This window comes from Eubalaena glacialis, chromosome 1 (genome assembly GCF_028564815.1).
Source record: "Eubalaena glacialis isolate mEubGla1 chromosome 1, mEubGla1.1.hap2.+ XY, whole genome shotgun sequence".
NCBI classification, from domain to species: Eukaryota; Metazoa; Chordata; class Mammalia; order Artiodactyla; family Balaenidae; genus Eubalaena; species Eubalaena glacialis.
Window position 1 is genome coordinate 74614211 of NC_083716.1, and position 21633 is coordinate 74635843.

Here is a 21633-nt window from a genome sequence, read left to right on the forward strand (position 1 = left end):
AACAATGAAACACTGCTCTTTGAGGCACCATAGATGATCTTGGAGATAATCACAGAACATGAGGTAAGTCGGAAAGCAAAAGTCCTATATCCTATGAAATCACTTATAGGCGTTATCTAATAACTGACACAAATGAACATATTTCCACAGGGAAAGGCAATCACAGACTTATAAAAAAAAAAAAAACTATGCTTACCCAAAAGGAAAGGTGGGGGGAATGGATAAATGAAGATTAGCGTTACCATATGTATACAAATTCATATTATATACATATATCAAAAAGACCGACCATATAGCAAGGGAGGTTGATGGAACACTCTGTAATAATTTACATGGGAAGAGGATCTCTACATAAATAGATATATATAATGTGTAAATGAACCAGAGTGTGTACACCTTGGACAAACAACATTCGAACCATTACCCCAATGTAAAAAATTAAAACAACGAACTAGAAGTAATGAGACATAAACTTATGGGTGGTTTTCCTGGCACATTCCATTCAAATTTACAACCTAGGTAAACGACTTCCAGAACGGCTCTGCTGCCCTAGTACCCAGATTTGGGAATGGAGAAATGCTGCCTCCTTGTGGCCGTTTCCCACAACAGCAGCTTTCAACCCACTGCAAAAGGTCACTATATATTCACCAATTCAGTTCTGTAAATGACACCTGCCCTCCAAAAAATACTGAGCTCGAAAATCGACCAAAACATTCAAGAGTGCAACCTTCCAAAAAGACAATTTGAAGAGGTAGATTGTACTCACACTTTTTTTTTTCTTTTTTCTTTCAATACAAAAGAAAAAGGCGTGGAAAAATGATGAATTTTAGGAATTTTTAAAGACATGTAAACCCAAATTACAAAAACCTATCAGCTCACACCAGTCAGAATGGCCCTCGACAAAAATGCTGCAAACAATAAATGCTGACGTGATTGTGGAGAAATGAGTACCCTCGATTCTAAGGGGGACGTGGTAAGAGCCACTAATGAAAGCTCAATTGAGGTGCCTTGAAAAGGTAACATTGAGCTACCATACCAGTCAATCAATCATACCCACTGCTGGGTGTATCACCTGAGAAAATGAAAATCCAAAAGTCACAGGCTGGCAATCCTGCACTCCAGCAATAGTTACCATAGGCAACACTTGGAAGCAACGAAAACGTCCATCAACAGAGGAATGCACCAAGAAGAAGGGGTCCGTGTACACAATGGAATATTAGCCATGGAAAACATTGAAGCACTGCTCTTTGAGGCACCATACATGAGCCTGGAGATAATCACAAAACATGAAGTAGGACGGAGAGCAAAAGACCTATATCCTATAATATCACTTATGGCATTATCTAATAACTGACACAAATGAACATATTTCCAAAGAGAAAGACACTCACGGGCTTAGAAAACAAACTATGCTCATCTGAAAGGAAAGGAGGGGGGAATTGATAAATGAAGAATAGTGTTACTATACGTATACAAATACATATTATATACACGTATCAAAAAGACCGAACACATAGCAAGGGAGGTCTATGGAACACTGTAATATGTTACATGGGAAGAGGATCTGTACATTAATAGACATACATAATGTACAAATGAACCAGATTGTGTACACCTAGGACAAACAATATTCTACTCTTTACTCTGATTAAAAAAATTTAAAAACCCAAGAAGAAGTAATGAGACATAAACTTATGGGGATTTCTCCTGGCAAATTCCATTCTCATTTACAACCTAGGACAACGACTTCCAGAAAGGCTCTGCTGCCCTAGTACCCAGATTGGGGAATGGAGAAATGCTGCCTCCTTGTGGCCGTTTCCCACAACAGCAGCTTTAAACCCACTGCGAAAGGTCACTAAATATTCACCAACTTGCAGTTCTGTAAATGACACCTGCCCTCCAAAAAATTCCTGGGGTCAAAAATCGACCAAAAAATTCAAAAGAGGGCAACCTTCGAAGAAGACAATTTCAAGAGGTATATTGTACACACGGTTTTTTTCCTTTAAGTGAAAAGAAAAAGGCGTGGGAAAATGATAAAGTTTAGGAATTTTTAAAGATATGCAAACCGAAATTACAAATACCTATCAGCTCACAGCAGTCAGAATGGCCATCAGCAAAAATGCTGCAAACAATACATGCTGAAGGGATTGTGGAGAAATGTGTACCCTGAGCTCTAAGGGGGACGTGGTAAGAACCATTACTGTAAACACAATGGAGGTGCTTTGAAAAGGTAAACATTGAGCTACCAGTGAATCAAGCATACCATCTGCTGAGCCTATCACCTGAGAAAATGAGAATCAAAAAGTCACAGGCTGGCAAACCTGTACGCCAGCAATACTTACCATAGTCAACACATGGAAGCAACAAAAATGTCCATCAACAGAGGAATGCACCAAGAAGAAGTGGTCCATGTATACAACGGAATAGTACTCCAGTAAAAAATATAAATTAAATTTAAAAAACAAACAAATGTAAGGAGACATCAGCATCTGTGGGTTTCTCCGGGCACATTCCACTCTAATTTATAACCGAAGAGCACCACTGGCCGGTAGGTCTGTTTCCCTAGTACCAGCGTGGGGAACGTAGAAAGGCTGCCGCCCTCTGGCCGTTACCTGCAAAAGCAGGTTTAAAGCTTGAGCTAACGGTCACTTCATATGAACTAGTACTGCAGGGCTGTAAATGAAACCTGCCCTCAAAATGTCTTGAGGGAGGTAATGGCCAAAATATTTCAAAAGGTGACACATACTTCAAGTAAACACTTTGAAGAACTAAGCTCTAATCACAGCTGGAAAAATAAAAAGCACATGTCTTAAAGCTCAATTTCAACGCATTATGAGACACATGCAAATTCAACCACAAAGAGGTATCAGCTCACACCAGTCAGAATAACCATCAGCAAAAAACTACAAAGAATAAATGCTGAAGGTGCTGTGGAGAAGTGCATACCCTCAACTTTACGTGGGACGTAACCTGGAAAGAGCCACTAGAGAGAACAGAATGGAGGTGCCTTTAAAAGGTAAACATTGAGCTACCATATGATCCAACAGACCCATTCCTGGAACTATAACCTAAGAAGACAGAATTGGAAAGACACAGGCAGGCAAATCTGCATTGCATAGTATTACAATAGCCAAGATATGGAAGTCACCAAAAAGTCCACCGACAGATGGGTGGACAAAGAAGAACTGCTACATGTACAGATGGAATATGAGCTGGCGAAAAAATGAAACAATGCCATTTGCAGCACCATAGATGAGTCTAGAAGTAATCACGCAACTTGTAGTAAGTGAGACAGCGAAAGACACATATCCTATCATATCACATACAGGTGTTACCTAAAAATTGAAAGAAACGAAGATATTTCCACAGAGAAAGGCAATCACAGATTCAGTACAAAAACTTATGGTTCGCCAAATGGAAAGGTGTGAGGATTGGATACACTACCATATTGAGGTTAACGGAGAGATACAAACACATGTGAAATATATAATCACCAAAGACCTACGGAATACCAAGGGAAGACTACTCAACATTGTGTCATAACCTACATGGGAAAAGGATCTGAAGAAGAATAGATATATGTACATGTGTGAAAGAAGCACATCGTGCACACCTAGAACAAACAAAACATTGTAATCAAGTTTGCTGTGATAAAAAATAAAAATTAAGTTAAAACTACGAACAAGAAGTAATGAGACATAAACTTAAAGAGCTTTTTCCTGGCACATTCCATTCTAATTTACAACCTAGAACACCACTTCCAGTAAGGCTCTGTTGCCCTAGTAACCAGATTTGGTAAAGGAGAAATGCTGCCGCCTTGTGGCCCATTCCCGCAAGAGCAGCTTTTAACCCACAGCTAATGGTCACTTAACATTCACAAGGACTCAGGGCTGTAAAGGACACCTGCCCTCAAAATTGTGCTGAGGTAGGGAATGGATAAAACAATGCAAAACAGGCAACATTTTCAAGAAGATAGTATGAAGAGGTAAGTTTTACTCACTCTCTTTTTAAAAAAAGGAAAATGGATAAAAGCTCAACCTCAGGAAGTATTAGACTCAGGCAATCTAATCTACAAAAAGTTTTCAACTCACACCAGTCGACTGACCATCAGCAAAAAGCCTACAAACAATCAATGCTGAAGAGGTTTTAGAGAACTGTGTACCCTCTAGCTGCTGGTGAGATGTAAAGTGGTTAACAGCCAATAATGAGAACAGAAGGGAGCTGCGTTTAAAAGGAAAAACTGAGGTACCATTCAATTCCGGAAGGCGCACCAATGGGCCTCTCACCTGAGAAGACCAGAATCAAGAAGACCCGGGCTGCAAAAGCTGCACTGCAGCCTTATTCACAATAGACAAGACAGTGAAGCAACCAAAATGTCCATCAACAGATGAAGGGATAAAGAAGAAGGGGTCCATGTACACAATGAATACTAGCCATGGAAAACAATGAAACACTGCTCTTTGAGGCACCATAGATGATCTTGGAGATAATCACAGAACATGAGGTAAGTCGGAAAGCAAAAGTCCTATATCCTATGAAATCACTTATAGGCGTTATCTAATAACTGACACAAATGAACATATTTCCACAGGGAAAGGCAATCACAGACTTATAAAAAAAAAATTATGCTTACCTAAAAGGAAAGGTGGGGGGAATGGATAAATGAAGATTAGCATTACCATATGTATACAAATTCATATTATATACATATATCAAAAAGACCGACCATATAGCAAGGGAGGTTGATGGAACACTCTGTAATAATTTACATGGGAAGAGGATCTCTACATAAATAGATATATATAATGTGTAAATGAACCAGAGTGTGTACACCTTGGACAAACAACATTCGAACCATTACCCCAATGTAAAAAATTAAAACAACGAACTAGAAGTAATGAGACATAAACTTATGGGTGGTTTTCCTGGCACATTCCATTCAAATTTACAACCTAGGTAAACGACTTCCAGAACGGCTCTGCTGCCCTAGTACCCAGATTTGGGAATGGAGAAATGCTGCCTCCTTGTGGCCGTTTCCCACAACAGCAACTTTCAACCCACTGCAAAAGGTCACTAAATATTCACCAATTCAGTTCTGTAAATGACACCTGCCCTCCAAAAAATACTGAGCTCGAAAATCGACCAAAACATTCAAGAGTGCAACCTTCCAAAAAGACAATTTGAAGAGGTAGATTGTACTCACACTTTTTTTTTTCTTTTTTCTTTCAACACAAAAGAAAAAGGCGTGGAAAAATGATGAATTTTAGGAATTTTTAAAGACATGTAAACCCAAATTACAAAAACCTATCAGCTCACACCAGTCAGAATGGCCCTCGACAAAAATGCTGCAAACAATAAATGCTGACGTGATTGTGGAGAAATGAGTACCCTCGATTCTAAGGGGGACGTGGTAAGAGCCACTAATGAAAGCACAATTGAGGTGCCTTGAAAAGGTAACATTGAGCTACCATACCAGTCAATCAATCATACCCACTGCTGGGTGTATCACCTGAGAAAATGAAAATCCAAAAGTCACAGGCTGGCAATCCTGCACTCCAGCAATAGTTACCATAGGCAACACTTGGAAGCAACGAAAACGTCCATCAACAGAGGAATGCACCAAGAAGAAGGGGTCCGTGTACACAATGGAATATTAGCTATGGAAAACATTGAAGCACTGCTCTTTGAGGCACCATACATGAGCCTGGAGATAATCACAAAACATGAAGTAGGACGGAGAGCAAAAGACCTATATCCTATAATATCACTTATGGCATTATCTAATAACTGACACAAATGAACATATTTCCAAAGAGAAAGACACTCACGGGCTTAGAAAACAAACTATGCTCATCTGAAAGGAAAGGAGGGGGGAATTGATAAATGAAGAATAGTGTTACTATACGTATACAAATACATATTATATACACGTATCAAAAAGACCGAACATATAGCAAGGGAGGTCTATGGAACACTGTAATATGTTACATGGGAAGAGGATCTGTACATTAATAGACATACATAATGTACAAATGAACCAGATTGTGTACACCTAGGACAAACAATATTCTACTCTTTACTCTGATTAAAAAAATTTAAAAACCCAAGAAGAAGTAATGAGACATAAACTTATGGGGATTTCTCCTGGCAAATTCCATTCTCATTTACAACCTAGGACAACGACTTCCAGAAAGGCTCTGCTGCCCTAGTACCCAGATTGGGGAATGGAGAAATGCTGCCTCCTTGTGGCCGTTTCCCACAACAGCAGCTTTAAACCCACTGCGAAAGGTCACTAAATATTCACCAACTTGCAGTTCTGTAAATGACACCTGCCCTCCAAAAAATTCCTGGGGTCAAAAATCGACCAAAAAATTCAAAAGAGGGCAACCTTCGAAGAAGACAATTTCAAGAGGTATATTGTACACACGGTTTTTTTCCTTTAAGTGAAAAGAAAAAGGCGTGGGAAAATGATAAAGTTTAGGAATTTTTAAATATATGCAAACCGAAATTACAAATACCTATCAGCTCACAGCAGTCAGAATGGCCATCAGCAAAAATGCTGCAAACAATACATGCTGAAGGGATTGTGGAGAAATGTGTACCCTGAGCTCTAAGGGGGACGTGGTAAGAACCATTACTGTAAACACAATGGAGGTGCTTTGAAAAGGTAAACATTGAGCTACCAGTGAATCAAGCATACCATCTGCTGAGCCTATCACCTGAGAAAATGAGAATCAAAAAGTCACAGGCTGGCAAACCTGTACGCCAGCAATACTTACCATAGTCAACACATGGAGGTAACAAAAATGTCCATCAACAGAGGAAGGCACCAAGAAGAAGTGGTCCATGTATACAACGGAATAGTACTCCAGTAAAAAATATAAATTAAATTTAAAAAACAAACAAATGTAAGGAGACATCAGCATCTGTGGGTTTCTCCGGGCACATTCCACTCTAATTTATAACCGAAGAGCACCACTGGCCGGTAGGTCTGTTTCCCTAGTACCAGCGTGGGGAACGTAGAAAGGCTGCCGCCCTCTGGCCGTTACCTGCAAAAGCAGGTTTAAAGCTTGAGCTAACGGTAACTTCATATGAACTAGTACTGCAGGGCTGTAAATGAAACCTGCCCTCAAAATGTCTTGAGGGAGGTAATGGCCAAAATATTTCAAAAGGTGACACATACTTCAAGTAAACACTTTGAAGAACTAAGCTCTAATCACAGCTGGAAAAATAAAAAGCACATGTCTTAAAGCTCAATTTCAACGCATTATGAGACACATGCAAATTCAACCACAAAGAGGTATCAGCTCACACCAGTCAGAATAACCATCAGCAAAAAACTACAAAGAATAAATGCTGAAGGTGCTGTGGAGAAGTGCATACCCTCAACTTTACGTGGGATGTAACTTGGAAAGAGCCACTAAAGAGAACAGAATGGAGGTGCCTTTAAAAGGTAAACATTGAGCTACCATATGATCCAACAGACCCATTCCTGGAACTATAACCTAAGAAGACAGAATTGGAAAGACACAGGCAGGCAAATCTGCATTGCATAGTATTACAATAGCCAAGATATGGAAGTCACCAAAAAGTCCACCGACAGATGGGTGGACAAAGAAGAACTGCTACATGTACAGATGGAATATGAGCTGGCGAAAAAATGAAACAATGCCATTTGCAGCACCATAGATGAGTCTAGAAGTAATCACGCAACTTGTAGTAAGTGAGACAGCGAAAGACACATATCCTATCATATCACATACAGGTGTTACCTAAAAATTGAAACAAACGAAGATATTTCCACAGAGAAAGGCAATCACAGATTCAGTACAAAAACTTATGGTTCGCCAAATGGAAAGGTGTGAGGATTGGATACACTACCATATTGAGGTTAACGGAGAGATACAAACACATGTGAAATATATAATCACCAAAGACCTACGGAATACCAAGGGAAGACTACTCAACATTGTGTCATAACCTACATGGGAAAAGGATCTGAAGAAGAATAGATATATGTACATGTGTGAAAGAAGCACATCGTGCACACCTAGAACAAACAAAACATTGTAATCAAGTTTGCTGTGATAAAAAATAAAAATTAAGTTAAAACTACGAACAAGAAGTAATGAGACATAAACTTAAAGAGCTTTTTCCTGGCACATTCCATTCTAATTTACAACCTAGAACACCACTTCCAGTAAGGCTCTGTTGCCCTAGTAACCAGATTTGGTAAAGGAGAAATGCTGCCGCCTTGTGGCCCATTCCCGCAAGAGCAGCTTTTAACCCACAGCTAATGCTCACTTAACATTCACAAGGACTCAGGGCTGTAAAGGACACCTGCCCTCAAAATTGTGCTGAGGTAGGGAATGGATAAAACAATGCAAAACAGGTAACATTTTCAAGAAGATAGTATGAAGAGGTAAGTTTTACTCACTCTCTTTTTAAAAAAAGGAAAATGGATAAAAGCTCAACCTCAGGAAGTATTAGACTCATGCAATCTAATCTACAAAAAGTTTTCAACTCACACCAGTCGACTGACCATCAGCAAAAAGCCTACAAACAATCAATGCTGAAGAGGTTTTAGAGAACTGTGTACCCTCTAGCTGCTGGTGAGATGTAAAGTGGTTAACAGCCAATAATGAGAACAGAAGGGAGCTGCGTTTAAAAGGAAAAACTGAGGTACCATTCAATTCCGGAAGGCGCACCAATGGGCCTCTCACCTGAGAAGACCAGAATCAAGAAGACCCGGGCTGCAAAAGCTGCACTGCAGCCTTATTCACAATAGACAAGACAGTGAAGCAACCAAAATGTCCATCAACAGATGAAGGGATAAAGAAGAAGGGGTCCATGTACACAATGAATACTAGCCATGGAAAACAATGAAACACTGCTCTTTGAGGCACCATAGATGATCTTGGAGATAATCACAGAACATGAGGTAAGTCGGAAAGCAAAAGTCCTATATCCTATGAAATCACTTATAGGCGTTATCTAATAACTGACACAAATGAACATATTTCCACAGGGAAAGGCAATCACAGACTTATAAAAAAAAAAAACTATGCTTACCTAAAAGGAAAGGTGGGGGGATTGGATAAATGAAGATTAGCGTTACCATATGTATACAAATTCATATTATATACATATATCAAAAAGACCGACCATATAGCAAGGGAGGTTGATGGAACACTCTGTAATAATTTACATGGGAAGAGGATCTCTACATAAATAGATATATATAATGTGTAAATGAACCAGAGTGTGTACACCTTGGACAAACAACATTCGAACCATTACCCCAATGTAAAAAATTAAAACAACGAACTAGAAGTAATGAGACATAAACTTATGGGTGGTTTTCCTGGCACATTCCATTCAAATTTACAACCTAGGTAAACGACTTCCAGAACGGCTCTGCTGCCCTAGTACCCAGATTTGGGAATGGAGAAATGCTGCCTCCTTGTGGCCGTTTCCCACAACAGCAGCTTTCAACCCACTGCAAAAGGTCACTAAATATTCACCAATTCAGTTCTGTAAATGACACCTGCCCTCCAAAAAATACTGAGCTCGAAAATCGACCAAAACATTCAAGAGTGCAACCTTCCAAAAAGACAATTTGAAGAGGTAGATTGTACTCACACTTTTTTTTTTCTTTTTTCTTTCAACACAAAAGAAAAAGGCGTGGAAAAATGATGAATTTTAGGAATTTTTAAAGACATGTAAACCCAAATTACAAAAACCTATCAGCTCACACCAGTCAGAATGGCCCTCGACAAAAATGCTGCAAACAATAAATGCTGACGTGATTGTGGAGAAATGAGTACCCTCGATTCTAAGGGGGACGTGGTAAGAGCCACTAGTGAAAGCACAATTGAGGTGCCTTGAAAAGGTAACATTGAGCTACCATACCAGTCAATCAATCATACCCACTGCTGGGTGTATCACCTGAGAAAATGAAAATCCAAAAGTCACAGGCTGGCAATCCTGCACTCCAGCAATAGTTACCATAGGCAACACTTGGAAGCAACGAAAATGTCCATCAACAGAGGAATGCACCAAGAAGAAGGGGTCCATGTACACAATGGAATATTAGCCATGGAAAACATTGAAGCACTGCTCTTTGAGGCACCATACATGAGCCTGGAGATAATCACAAAACATGAAGTAGGACGGAGAGCAAAAGACCTATATCCTATAATATCACTTATGGCATTATCTAATAACTGACACAAATGAACATATTTCCAAAGAGAAAGACACTCACGGGCTTAGAAAACAAACTATGCTCATCTGAAAGGAAAGGAGGGGGGAATTGATAAATGAAGAATAGTGTTACTATACGTATACAAATACATATTATATACACGTATCAAAAAGACCGAACATATAGCAAGGGAGGTCTATGGAACACTGTAATATGTTACATGGGAAGAGGATCTGTACATTAATAGACATACATAATGTACAAATGAACCAGATTGTGTACACCTAGGACAAACAATATTCTACTCTTTACTCTGATTAAAAAAATTTAAAAACCCAAGAAGAAGTAATGAGACATAAACTTATGGGGATTTCTCCTGGCAAATTCCATTCTCATTTACAACCTAGGACAACGACTTCCAGAAAGGCTCTGCTGCCCTAGTACCCAGATTGGGGAATGGAGAAATGCTGCCTCCTTGTGGCCGTTTCCCACAACAGCAGCTTTAAACCCACTGCGAAAGGTCACTAAATATTCACCAACTTGCAGTTCTGTAAATGACACCTGCCCTCCAAAAAATTCCTGGGGTCAAAAATCGACCAAAAAATTCAAAAGAGGGCAACCTTCGAAGAAGACAATTTCAAGAGGTATATTGTACACACGGTTTTTTTCCTTTAAGTGAAAAGAAAAAGGCGTGGGAAAATGATAAAGTTTAGGAATTTTTAAAGATATGCAAACCGAAATTACAAATACCTATCAGCTCACAGCAGTCAGAATGGCCATCAGCAAAAGTGCTGCAAACAATACATGCTGAAGGGATTGTGGAGAAATGTGTACCCTGAGCTCTAAGGGGGACGTGGTAAGAACCATTACTGTAAACACAATGGAGGTGCTTTGAAAAGGTAAACATTGAGCTACCAGTGAATCAAGCACACCATCTGCTGAGCCTATCACCTGAGAAAATGAGAATCAAAAAGTCACAGGCTGGCAAACCTGTACGCCAGCAATACTTACCATAGTCAACACATGGAAGCAACAAAAATGTCCATCAACAGAGGAATGCACCAAGAAGAAGTGGTCCATGTATACAACGGAATAGTACTCCAGTAAAAAATATAAATTAAATTTAAAAAACAAACAAATGTAAGGAGACATCAGCATCTGTGGGTTTCTCCGGGCACATTCCACTCTAATTTATAACCGAAGAGCACCACTGGCCGGTAGGTCTGTTTCCCTAGTACCAGCGTGGGGAACGTAGAAAGGCTGCCGCCCTCTGGCCGTTACCTGCAAAAGCAGGTTTAAAGCTTGAGCTAACGGTCACTTCATATGAACTAGTACTGCAGGGCTGTAAATGAAACCTGCCCGCAAAATGTCTTGAGGGAGGTAATGGCCAAAATATTTCAAAAGGTGACACATACTTCAAGTAAACACTTTGAAGAACTAAGATCTAATCACAGCTGGAAAAATAAAAAGCACATGTCTTAAAGCTCAATTTCAACGCATTATGAGACACATGCAAATTCAACCACAAAGAGGTATCAGCTCACACCAGTCAGAATAACCATCAGCAAAAAACTACAAAGAATAAATGCTGAAGGTGCTGTGGAGAAGTGCATACCCTCAACTTTACGTGGGACGTAACCTGCAAAGAGCCACTAAAGAGAACAGAATGGAGGTGCCTTTAAAAGGTAAACATTGAGCTACCATATGATCCAACAGACCCATTCCTGGAACTATAACCTAAGAAGACAGAATTGGAAAGACACAGGCAGGCAAATCTGCATTGCATAGTATTACAATAGCCAAGATATGGAAGTCACCAAAAAGTCCACCGACAGATGGGTGGACAAAGAAGAACTGCTACATATACAGATGGAATATGGGCTGGCGAAAAAATGAAACAATGCCATTTGCAGCACCATAGATGAGTCTAGAAGTAATCACGCAACTTGTAGTAAGTGAGACAGCGAAAGACACATATCCTATCATATCACATACAGGTGTTACCTAAAAATTGAAACAAACGAAGATATTTCCACAGAGAAAGGCAATCACAGATTCAGTACAAAAACTTATGGTTCGCCAAATGGAAAGGTGTGAGGATTGGATACACTACCATATTGAGGTTAACGGAGAGATACAAACACATGTGAAATATATAATCACCAAAGACCTACGGAATACCAAGGGAAGACTACTCAACATTGTGTCATAACCTACATGGGAAAAGGATCTGAAGAAGAATAGATATATGTACATGTGTGAAAGAAGCACATCGTGCACACCTAGAACAAACAAAACATTGTAATCAAGTTTGCTGTGATAAAAAATAAAAATTAAGTTAAAACTACGAACAAGAAGTAATGTGACATAAACTTACAGGGCTTTTACCTGGCACATTCCATTCTAATTTACAACCTAGAACACCCCTTCCAGTAAGGCTCTGTTGCCCTAGTAACCAGATTTGGTAAAGGAGAAATGCTGCCGCCTTGTGGCCCATTCCCGCAAGAGCAGCTTTTAACCCACAGCTAATGGTCACTTAACATTCACAAGGACTCAGGGCTGTAAAGGACACCTGCCCTCAAAATTGTGCTGAGGTAGGGAATGGATAAAACAATGCAAAACAGGCAACATTTTCAAGAAGATAGTATGAAGAGGTAAGTTTTACTCACTCTCTTTTTTAAAAAAGGAAAATGGATAAAAGCTCAACCTCAGGAAGTATTAGACTCATGCAATCTAATCTACAAAAAGTTTTCAACTCACACCAGTCGACTGACCATCAGCAAAAAGCCTACAAACAATCAATGCTGAAGAGGTTTTAGAGAACTGTGTACCCTCTAGCTGCTGGTGAGATGTAAAGTGGTTAACAGCCAATAATGAGAACAGAAGGGAGCTGCGTTTAAAAGGAAAAACTGAGGTACCATTCAATCCAGCAGGCGCACCAATGGGCCTCTCACCTGAGAAGACCAGAATCGAGAAGACCAGAATCAAGAAGACCCGGGCTGCAAAAGCTGCACTGCTGCCTTATTCACAATAGACAAGACAGTGAAGCAACCAAAATGTCCATCAACAGATGAAGGGATAAAGAAGAAGGGGTCCATGTACACAATGAATACTAGCCATGGAAAACAATGAAACACTGCTCTTTGAGGCACCATAGATGATCTTGGAGATAATCACAGAACATGAGGTAAGTCGGAAAGCAAAAGTCCTATATCCTATGAAATCACTTATAGGCGTTATCTAATAACTGACACAAATGAACATATTTCCACAGGGAAAGGCAATCACAGACTTATAAAAAAAAAAAAAACTATGCTTACCTAAAAGGAAAGGTGGGGGGAATGGATAAATGAAGATTAGCGTTACCATATGTATACAAATTCATATTATATACATATATCAAAAAGACCGACCATATAGCAAGGGAGGTTGATGGAACACTCTATAATAATTTACATGGGAAGAGGATCTCTACATAAATAGATATATATAATGTGTAAATGAACCAGAGTGTGTACACCTTGGACAAACAACATTCGAACCATTACCCCAATGTAAAAAATTAAAACAACGAACTAGAAGTAATGAGACATAAACTTATGGGTGGTTTTCCTGGCACATTCCATTCAAATTTACAACCTAGGGAAACGACTTCCAGAACGGCTCTGCTGCCCTAGTACCCAGATTTGGGAATGGAGAAATGCTGCCTCCTTGTGGCCGTTTCCCACAACAGCAGCTTTCAACCCACTGCAAAAGGTCACTAAATATTCACCAATTCAGTTCTGTAAATGACACCTGCCCTCCAAAAAATACTGAGCTCGAAAATCGACCAAAACATTCAAGAGTGCAACCTTCCAAAAAGACAATTTGAAGAGGTAGATTGTACTCACACTTTCTTTTTTCTTTTTTCTTTCAACACAAAAGAAAAAGGCGTGGAAAAATGATGAATTTTAGGAATTTTTAAAGACATGTAAACCCAAATTACAAAAACCTATCAGCTCACACCAGTCAGAATGGCCCTCGACAAAAATGCTGCAAACAATAAATGCTGACGTGATTGTGGAGAAATGAGTACCCTCGATTCTAAGGGGGACGTGGTAAGAGCCACTAGTGAAAGCACAATTGAGGTGCCTTGAAAAGGTAACATTGAGCTACCATACCAGTCAATCAATCATACCCACTGCTGGGTGTATCACCTGAGAAAATGAAAATCCAAAAGTCACAGGCTGGCAATCCTGCACTCCAGCAATAGTTACCATAGGCAACACTTGGAAGCAACGAAAACGTCCATCAACAGAGGAATGCACCAAGAAGAAGGGGTCCGTGTACACAATGGAATATTAGCCATGGAAAACATTGAAGCACTGCTCTTTGAGGCACCATACATGAGCCTGGAGATAATCACAAAACATGAAGTAGGACGGAGAGCAAAAGACCTATATCCTATAATATCACTTATGGCATTATCTAATAACTGACACAAATGAACATATTTCCAAAGAGAAAGACACTCACGGGCTTAGAAAACAAACTATGCTCATCTGAAAGGAAAGGAGGGGGGAATTGATAAATGAAGAATAGTGTTACTATACGTATACAAATACATATTATATACACGTATCAAAAAGACCGAACATATAGCAAGGGAGGTCTATGGAACACCGTAATATGTTACATGGGAAGAGGATCTGTACATTAATAGACATACATAATGTACAAATGAACCAGATTGTGTACACCTAGGACAAACAATATTCTACTCTTTACTCTGATTAAAAAAATTTAAAAACCCAAGAAGAAGTAATGAGACATAAACTTATGGGGATTTCTCCTGGCAAATTCCATTCTCATTTACAACCTAGGACAACGACTTCCAGAAAGGCTCTGCTGCCCTAGTACCCAGATTGGGGAATGGAGAAATGCTGCCTCCTTGTGGCCGTTTCCCACAACAGCAGCTTTAAACCCACTGCGAAAGGTCACTAAATATTCACCAACTTGCAGTTCTGTAAATGACACCTGCCCTCCAAAAAATTCCTGGGGTCAAAAATCGACCAAAAAATTCAAAAGAGGGCAACCTTCGAAGAAGACAATTTCAAGAGGTATATTGTACACACGGTTTTTTTCCTTTAAGTGAAAAGAAAAAGGCGTGGGAAAATGATAAAGTTTAGGAATTTTTAAAGATATGCAAACCGAAATTACAAATACCTATCAGCTCACAGCAGTCAGAATGGCCATCAGCAAAAATGCTGCAAACAATACATGCTAAAGGGATTGTGGAGAAATGTGTACCCTGAGCTCTAAGGGGGACGTGGTAAGAACCATTACTGTAAACACAATGGAGGTGCTTTGAAAAGGTAAACATTGAGCTACCAGTGAATCAAGCATACCATCTGCTGAGCCTATCACCTGAGAAAATGAGAATCAAAAAGTCACAGGCTGGCAAACCTGTACGCCAGCAATACTTACCATAGTCAACACATGGAGGCAACAAAAATGTCCATCAACAGAGGAATGCACCAAGAAGAAGTGGTCCATGTATACAACGGAATAGTACTCCAGTAAAAAATATAAATTAAATTTAAAAAACAAACAAATGTAAGGAGACATCAGCATCTGTGGGTTTCTCTGGGCACATTCCACTCTAATTTATAACCGAAGAGCACCACTGGCCGGTAGGTCTGTTTCCCTAGTACCAGCGTGGGGAACGTAGAAAGGCTGCCGCCCTCTGGCCGTTACCTGCAAAAGCAGGTTTAAAGCTTGAGCTAACGGTCACTTCATATGAACTAGTACTGCAGGGCTGTAAATGAAACCTGCCCTCAAAATGTCTGGAGGGAGGTAATGGCCAAAATATTTCAAAAGGTGACACATACTTCAAGTAAACACTTTGAAGAACTAAGCTCTAATCACAGCTGGAAAAATAAAAAGCACATGTCTTAAAGCTCAATTTCAACGCATTATGAGACACATGCAAATTCAACCACAAAGAGGTATCAGCTCACACCAGTCAGAATAACCATCAGCAAAAAACTACAAAGAATAAATGCTGAAGGTGCTGTGGAGAAGTGCATACCCTCAACTTTACGTGGGACGTAACCTGGAAAGAGCCACTAAAGAGAACAGAATGGAGGTGCCTTTAAAAGGTAAACTTTGAGCTACCATATGATCCAACAGACCCATTCCTGGAACTATAACCTAAGAAGACAGAATTGGAAAGGCACAGGCAGGCAAATCTGCATTGCATAGTATTACAATAGCCAAGATATGGAAGTCACCAAAAAGTCCACCGACAGATGGGTGGACAAAGAAGAACTGCTACATGTACAGATGGAATATGAGCTGGCGAAAAAATGAAACAATGCCATTTGCAGCACCATAGATGAGTCTAGAAGTAATCACGCAACTTGTAGTAAGTGAGACAGCGAAAGACACATATCCTATCATATCACATACAGGTGTTACCTAAAAATTGAAACAAACGAAGATATTTCCACAGAGAAAGGCAATCACAGATTCAGTACAAAAACTTATGGTTCGCCAAATGGAAAGGTGTGAGGATTGGATACACTACCATATTGAGGTTAACGGAGAGATACAAACACATGTGAAATATATAATCACCAAAGACCTACGGAATACCAAGGGAAGACTACTCAACATTGTGTCATAACCTACATGGGAAAAGGATCTGAAGAAGAATAGATATATGTACATGTGTGAAAGAAGCACATCGTGCACACCTAGAACAAACAAAACATTGTAATCAAGTTTGCTGTGATAAAAAATAAAAATTAAGTTAAAACTACGAACAAGAAGTAATGAGACATAAACTTAAAGGGCTTTTTCCTGGCACATTCCTCTCTAATTTACAACCTAGAACACCACTTCCAGTAAGGCTCTGTTGCCCTAGTAACCAGATTTGGTAAAGGAGAAATGCTGCCGCCTTGTGGCCCATTCCCGCAAGAGCAGCTTTTAACCCACAGCTAATGGTCACTTAACATTCACAAGGACTCAGGGCTGTAAAGGACACCTGCCCTCAAAATTGTGCTGAGGTAGGGAATGGATAAAACAATGCAAAACAGGCAACATTTTCAAGAAGATAGTATGAAGAGGTAAGTTTTACTCACTCTCTTTTTAAAAAAAGGAAAATGGATAAAAGCTCCACCTCAGGAAGTATTAGACTCATGCAATCTAATCTACAAAAAGTTTTCAACTCACACCAGTCGACTGACCATCAGCAAAAAGCCTACAAACAATCAATGCTGAAGAGGTTTTAGAGAACTGTGTACCCTCTAGCTGCTGGTGAGATGTAAAGTGGTTAACAGCCAATAATGAGAACAGAAGGGAGCTGCGTTTAAAAGGAAAAACTGAGGTACCATTCAATCCAGCAGGCGCACCAATGGGCCTCTCACCTGAGAAGACCAGAATCAAGAAGACCCGGGCTGCAAAAGCTGCACTGCAGCCTTATTCACAATAGACAAGACAGTGAAGCAACCAAAATGTCCATCAACAGATGAAGGGATAAAGAAGAAGGGGTCCATGTACACAATGAATACTAGCCATGGAAAACAATGAAACACTGCTCTTTGAGGCACCATAGATGATCTTGGAGATAATCACAGAACATGAGGTAAGTCGGAAAGCAAAAGTCCTATATCCTATGAAATCACTTATAGGCGTTATCTAATAACTGACACAAATGAACATATTTCCACAGGGAAAGGCAATCACAGACTTATAAAAAAAAAAAAACTATGCTTACCTAAAAGGAAAGGTGGGGGGAATGGATAAATGAAGATTAGCGTTACCATATGTATACAAATTCATATTATATACATATATCAAAAAGACCGACCATATAGCAAGGGAGGTTGATGGAACACTCTAATAATTTACATGGGAAGAGGATCTCTACATAAATAGATATATATAATGTGTAAATGAACCAGAGTGTGTACACCTTGGACAAACAACATTCGAACCATTACCCCAATGTAAAAAATTAAAACAACGAACTAGAAGTAATGAGACATAAACTTATGGGTGGTTTTCCTGGCACATTCCATTCAAATTTACAACCTAGGTAAACGACTTCCAGAACGGCTCTGCTGCCCTAGTACCCAGATTTGGGAATGGAGAAATGCTGCCTCCTTGTGGCCGTTTCCCACAACAGCAGCTTTCAACCCACTGCAAAAGGTCACTAAATATTCACCAATTCAGTTCTGTAAATGACACCTGCCCTCCAAAAAATACTGAGCTCGAAAATCGACCAAAACATTCAAGAGTGCAACCTTCCAAAAAGACAATTTGAAGAGGTAGATTGTACTCACACTTTTTTTTTTCTTTTTTCTTTCAACACAAAAGAAAAAGGCGTGGAAAAATGATGAATTTTAGGAATTTTTAAAGACATGTAAACCCAAATTACAAAAACCTATCAGCTCACACCAGTCAGAATGGCCCTCGACAAAAATGCTGCAAACAATAAATGCTGACGTGATTGTGGAGAAATGAGTACCCTCGATTCTAAGGGGGACGTGGTAAGAGCCACTAGTGAAAGCACAATTGAGGTGCCTTGAAAAGGTAACATTGAGCTACCATACCAGTCAATCAATCATACCCACTGCTGGGTGTATCACCTGAGAAAATGAAAATCCAAAAGTCACAGGCTGGCAATCCTGCACTCCAGCAATAGTTACCATAGGCAACACTTGGAAGCAACGAAAACGTCCATCAACAGAGGAATGCACCAAGAAGAAGGGGTCCGTGTACACAATGGAATATTAGCCATGGAAAACATTGAAGCACTGCTCTTTGAGGCACCATACATGAGCCTGGAGATAATCACAAAACATGAAGTAGGACGGAGAGCAAAAGACCTATATCCTATAATATCACTTATGGCATTATCTAATAACTGACACAAATGAACATATTTCCAAAGAGAAAGACACTCACGGGCTTAGAAAACAAACTATGCTCATCTGAAAGGAAAGGAGGGGGGAATTGATAAATGAAGAATAGTGTTACTATACGTATACAAATACATATTATATACACGTATCAAAAAGACCGAACATATAGCAAGGGAGGTCTATGGAACACCGTAATATGTTACATGGGAAGAGGATCTGTACATTAATAGACATACATAATGTACAAATGAACCAGATTGTGTACACCTAGGACAAACAATATTCTACTCTTTACTCTGATTAAAAAAATTTAAAAACCCAAGAAGAAGTAATGAGACATAAACTTATGGGGATTTCTCCTGGCAAATTCCATTCTCATTTACAACCTAGGACAACGACTTCCAGAAAGGCTCTGCTGCCCTAGTACCCAGATTGGGGAATGGAGAAATGCTGCCTCCTTGTGGCCGTTTCCCACAACAGCAGCTTTAAACCCACTGCGAAAGGTCACTAAATATTCACCAACTTGCAGTTCTGTAAATGACACCTGCCCTCCAAAAAATTCCTGGGGTCAAAAATCGACCAAAAAATTCAAAAGAGGGCAACCTTCGAAGAAGACAATTTCAAGAGGTATATTGTACACACGGTTTTTTTCCTTTAAGTGAAAAGAAAAAGGCGTGGGAAAATGATAAAGTTTAGGAATTTTTAAAGATATGCAAACCGAAATTACAAATACCTATCAGCTCACAGCAGTCAGAATGGCCATCAGCAAAAATGCTGCAAACAATACATGCTAAAGGGATTGTGGAGAAATGTGTACCCTGAGCTCTAAGGGGGACGTGGTAAGAACCATTACTGTAAACACAATGGAGGTGCTTTGAAAAGGTAAACATTGAGCTACCAGTGAATCAAGCATACCATCTGCTGAGCCTATCACCTGAGAAAATGAGAATCAAAAAGTCACAGGCTGGCAAACCTGTACGCCAGCAATACTTACCATAGTCAACACATGGAAGCAACAAAAATGTCCATCAACAGAGGAATGCACCAAGAAGAAGTGGTCCATGTATACAACGGAATAGTACTCCAGTAAAAAATATAAATTAAATTTAAAAAACAAACAAATGTAAGGAGACATCAGCATCTGTGGGTTTCTCCGGGCACATTCCACTCTAATTTATAACCGAAGAGCACCACTGGCCGGTAGGTCTGTTTCCCTAGTACCAGCGTGGGGAACGTAGAAAGGCTGCCGCCCTCTGGCCGTTACCTGCAAAAGCAGGTTTAAAGCTTGAGCTAACGGTCACTTCATATGAACTAGTACTGCAGGGCTGTAAATGAAACCTGCCCTCAAAATGTCTTGAGGGAGGTAATGGCCAAAATATTTCAAGAGGTGACACATACTTCAAGTAAACACTTTGAAGAACTAAGCTCTAATCACAGCTGGAAAAATAAAAAGCACATGTCTTAAAGCTCAATTTCAACGCATTATGAGACACATGCAAATTCAACCACAAAGAGGTATCAGCTCACACCAGTCAGAATAACCATCAGCAAAAAACTACAAAGAATAAATGCTGAAGGTGCTGTGGAGAAGTGCATACCCTCAACTTTACGTGGGACGTAACCTGGAAAGAGCCACTAGAGAGAACAGAATGGAGGTGCCTTTAAAAGGTAAACATTGAGCTACCATATGATCCAACAGACCCATTCCTGGAACTATAACCTAAGAAGACAGAATTGGAAAGACACAGGCAGGCAAATCTGCATTGCATAGTATTACAATAGCCAAGATATGGAAGTCACCAAAAAGTCCACCGACAGATGGGTGGACAAAGAAGAACTGCTACATATACAGATGGAATATGGGCTGGCGAAAAAATGAAACAATGCCATTTGCAGCACCATAGATGAGTCTAGAAGTAATCACGCAACTTGTAGTAAGTGAGACAGCGAAAGACACATATCCTATCATATCACATACAGGTGTTACCTAAAAATTGAAACAAACGAAGATATTTCCACAGAGAAAGGCAATCACAGATTCAGTACAAAAACTTATGGTTCGCCAAATGGAAAGGTGTGAGGATTGGATACACTACCATATTGAGGTTAACGGAGAGATACAAACACATGTGAAATATATAATCACCAAAGACCTACGGAATACCAAGGGAAGACTACTCAACATTGTGTCATAACCTACATGGGAAAAGGATCTGAAGAAGAATAGATATATGTACATGTGTGAAAGAAGCACATCGTGCACACCTAGAACAAACAAAACATTGTAATCAAGTTTGCTGTGATAAAAAATAAAAATTAAGTTAAAACTACGAACAAGAAGTAATGTGACATAAACTTAAAGGGCTTTTACCTGGCACATTCCATTCTAATTTACAACCTAGAACACCCCTTCCAGTAAGGCTCTGTTGCCCTAGTAACCAGATTTGGTAAAGGAGAAATGCTGCCGCCTTGTGGCCCATTCCCGCAAGAGCAGCTTTTAACCCACAGCTAATGGTC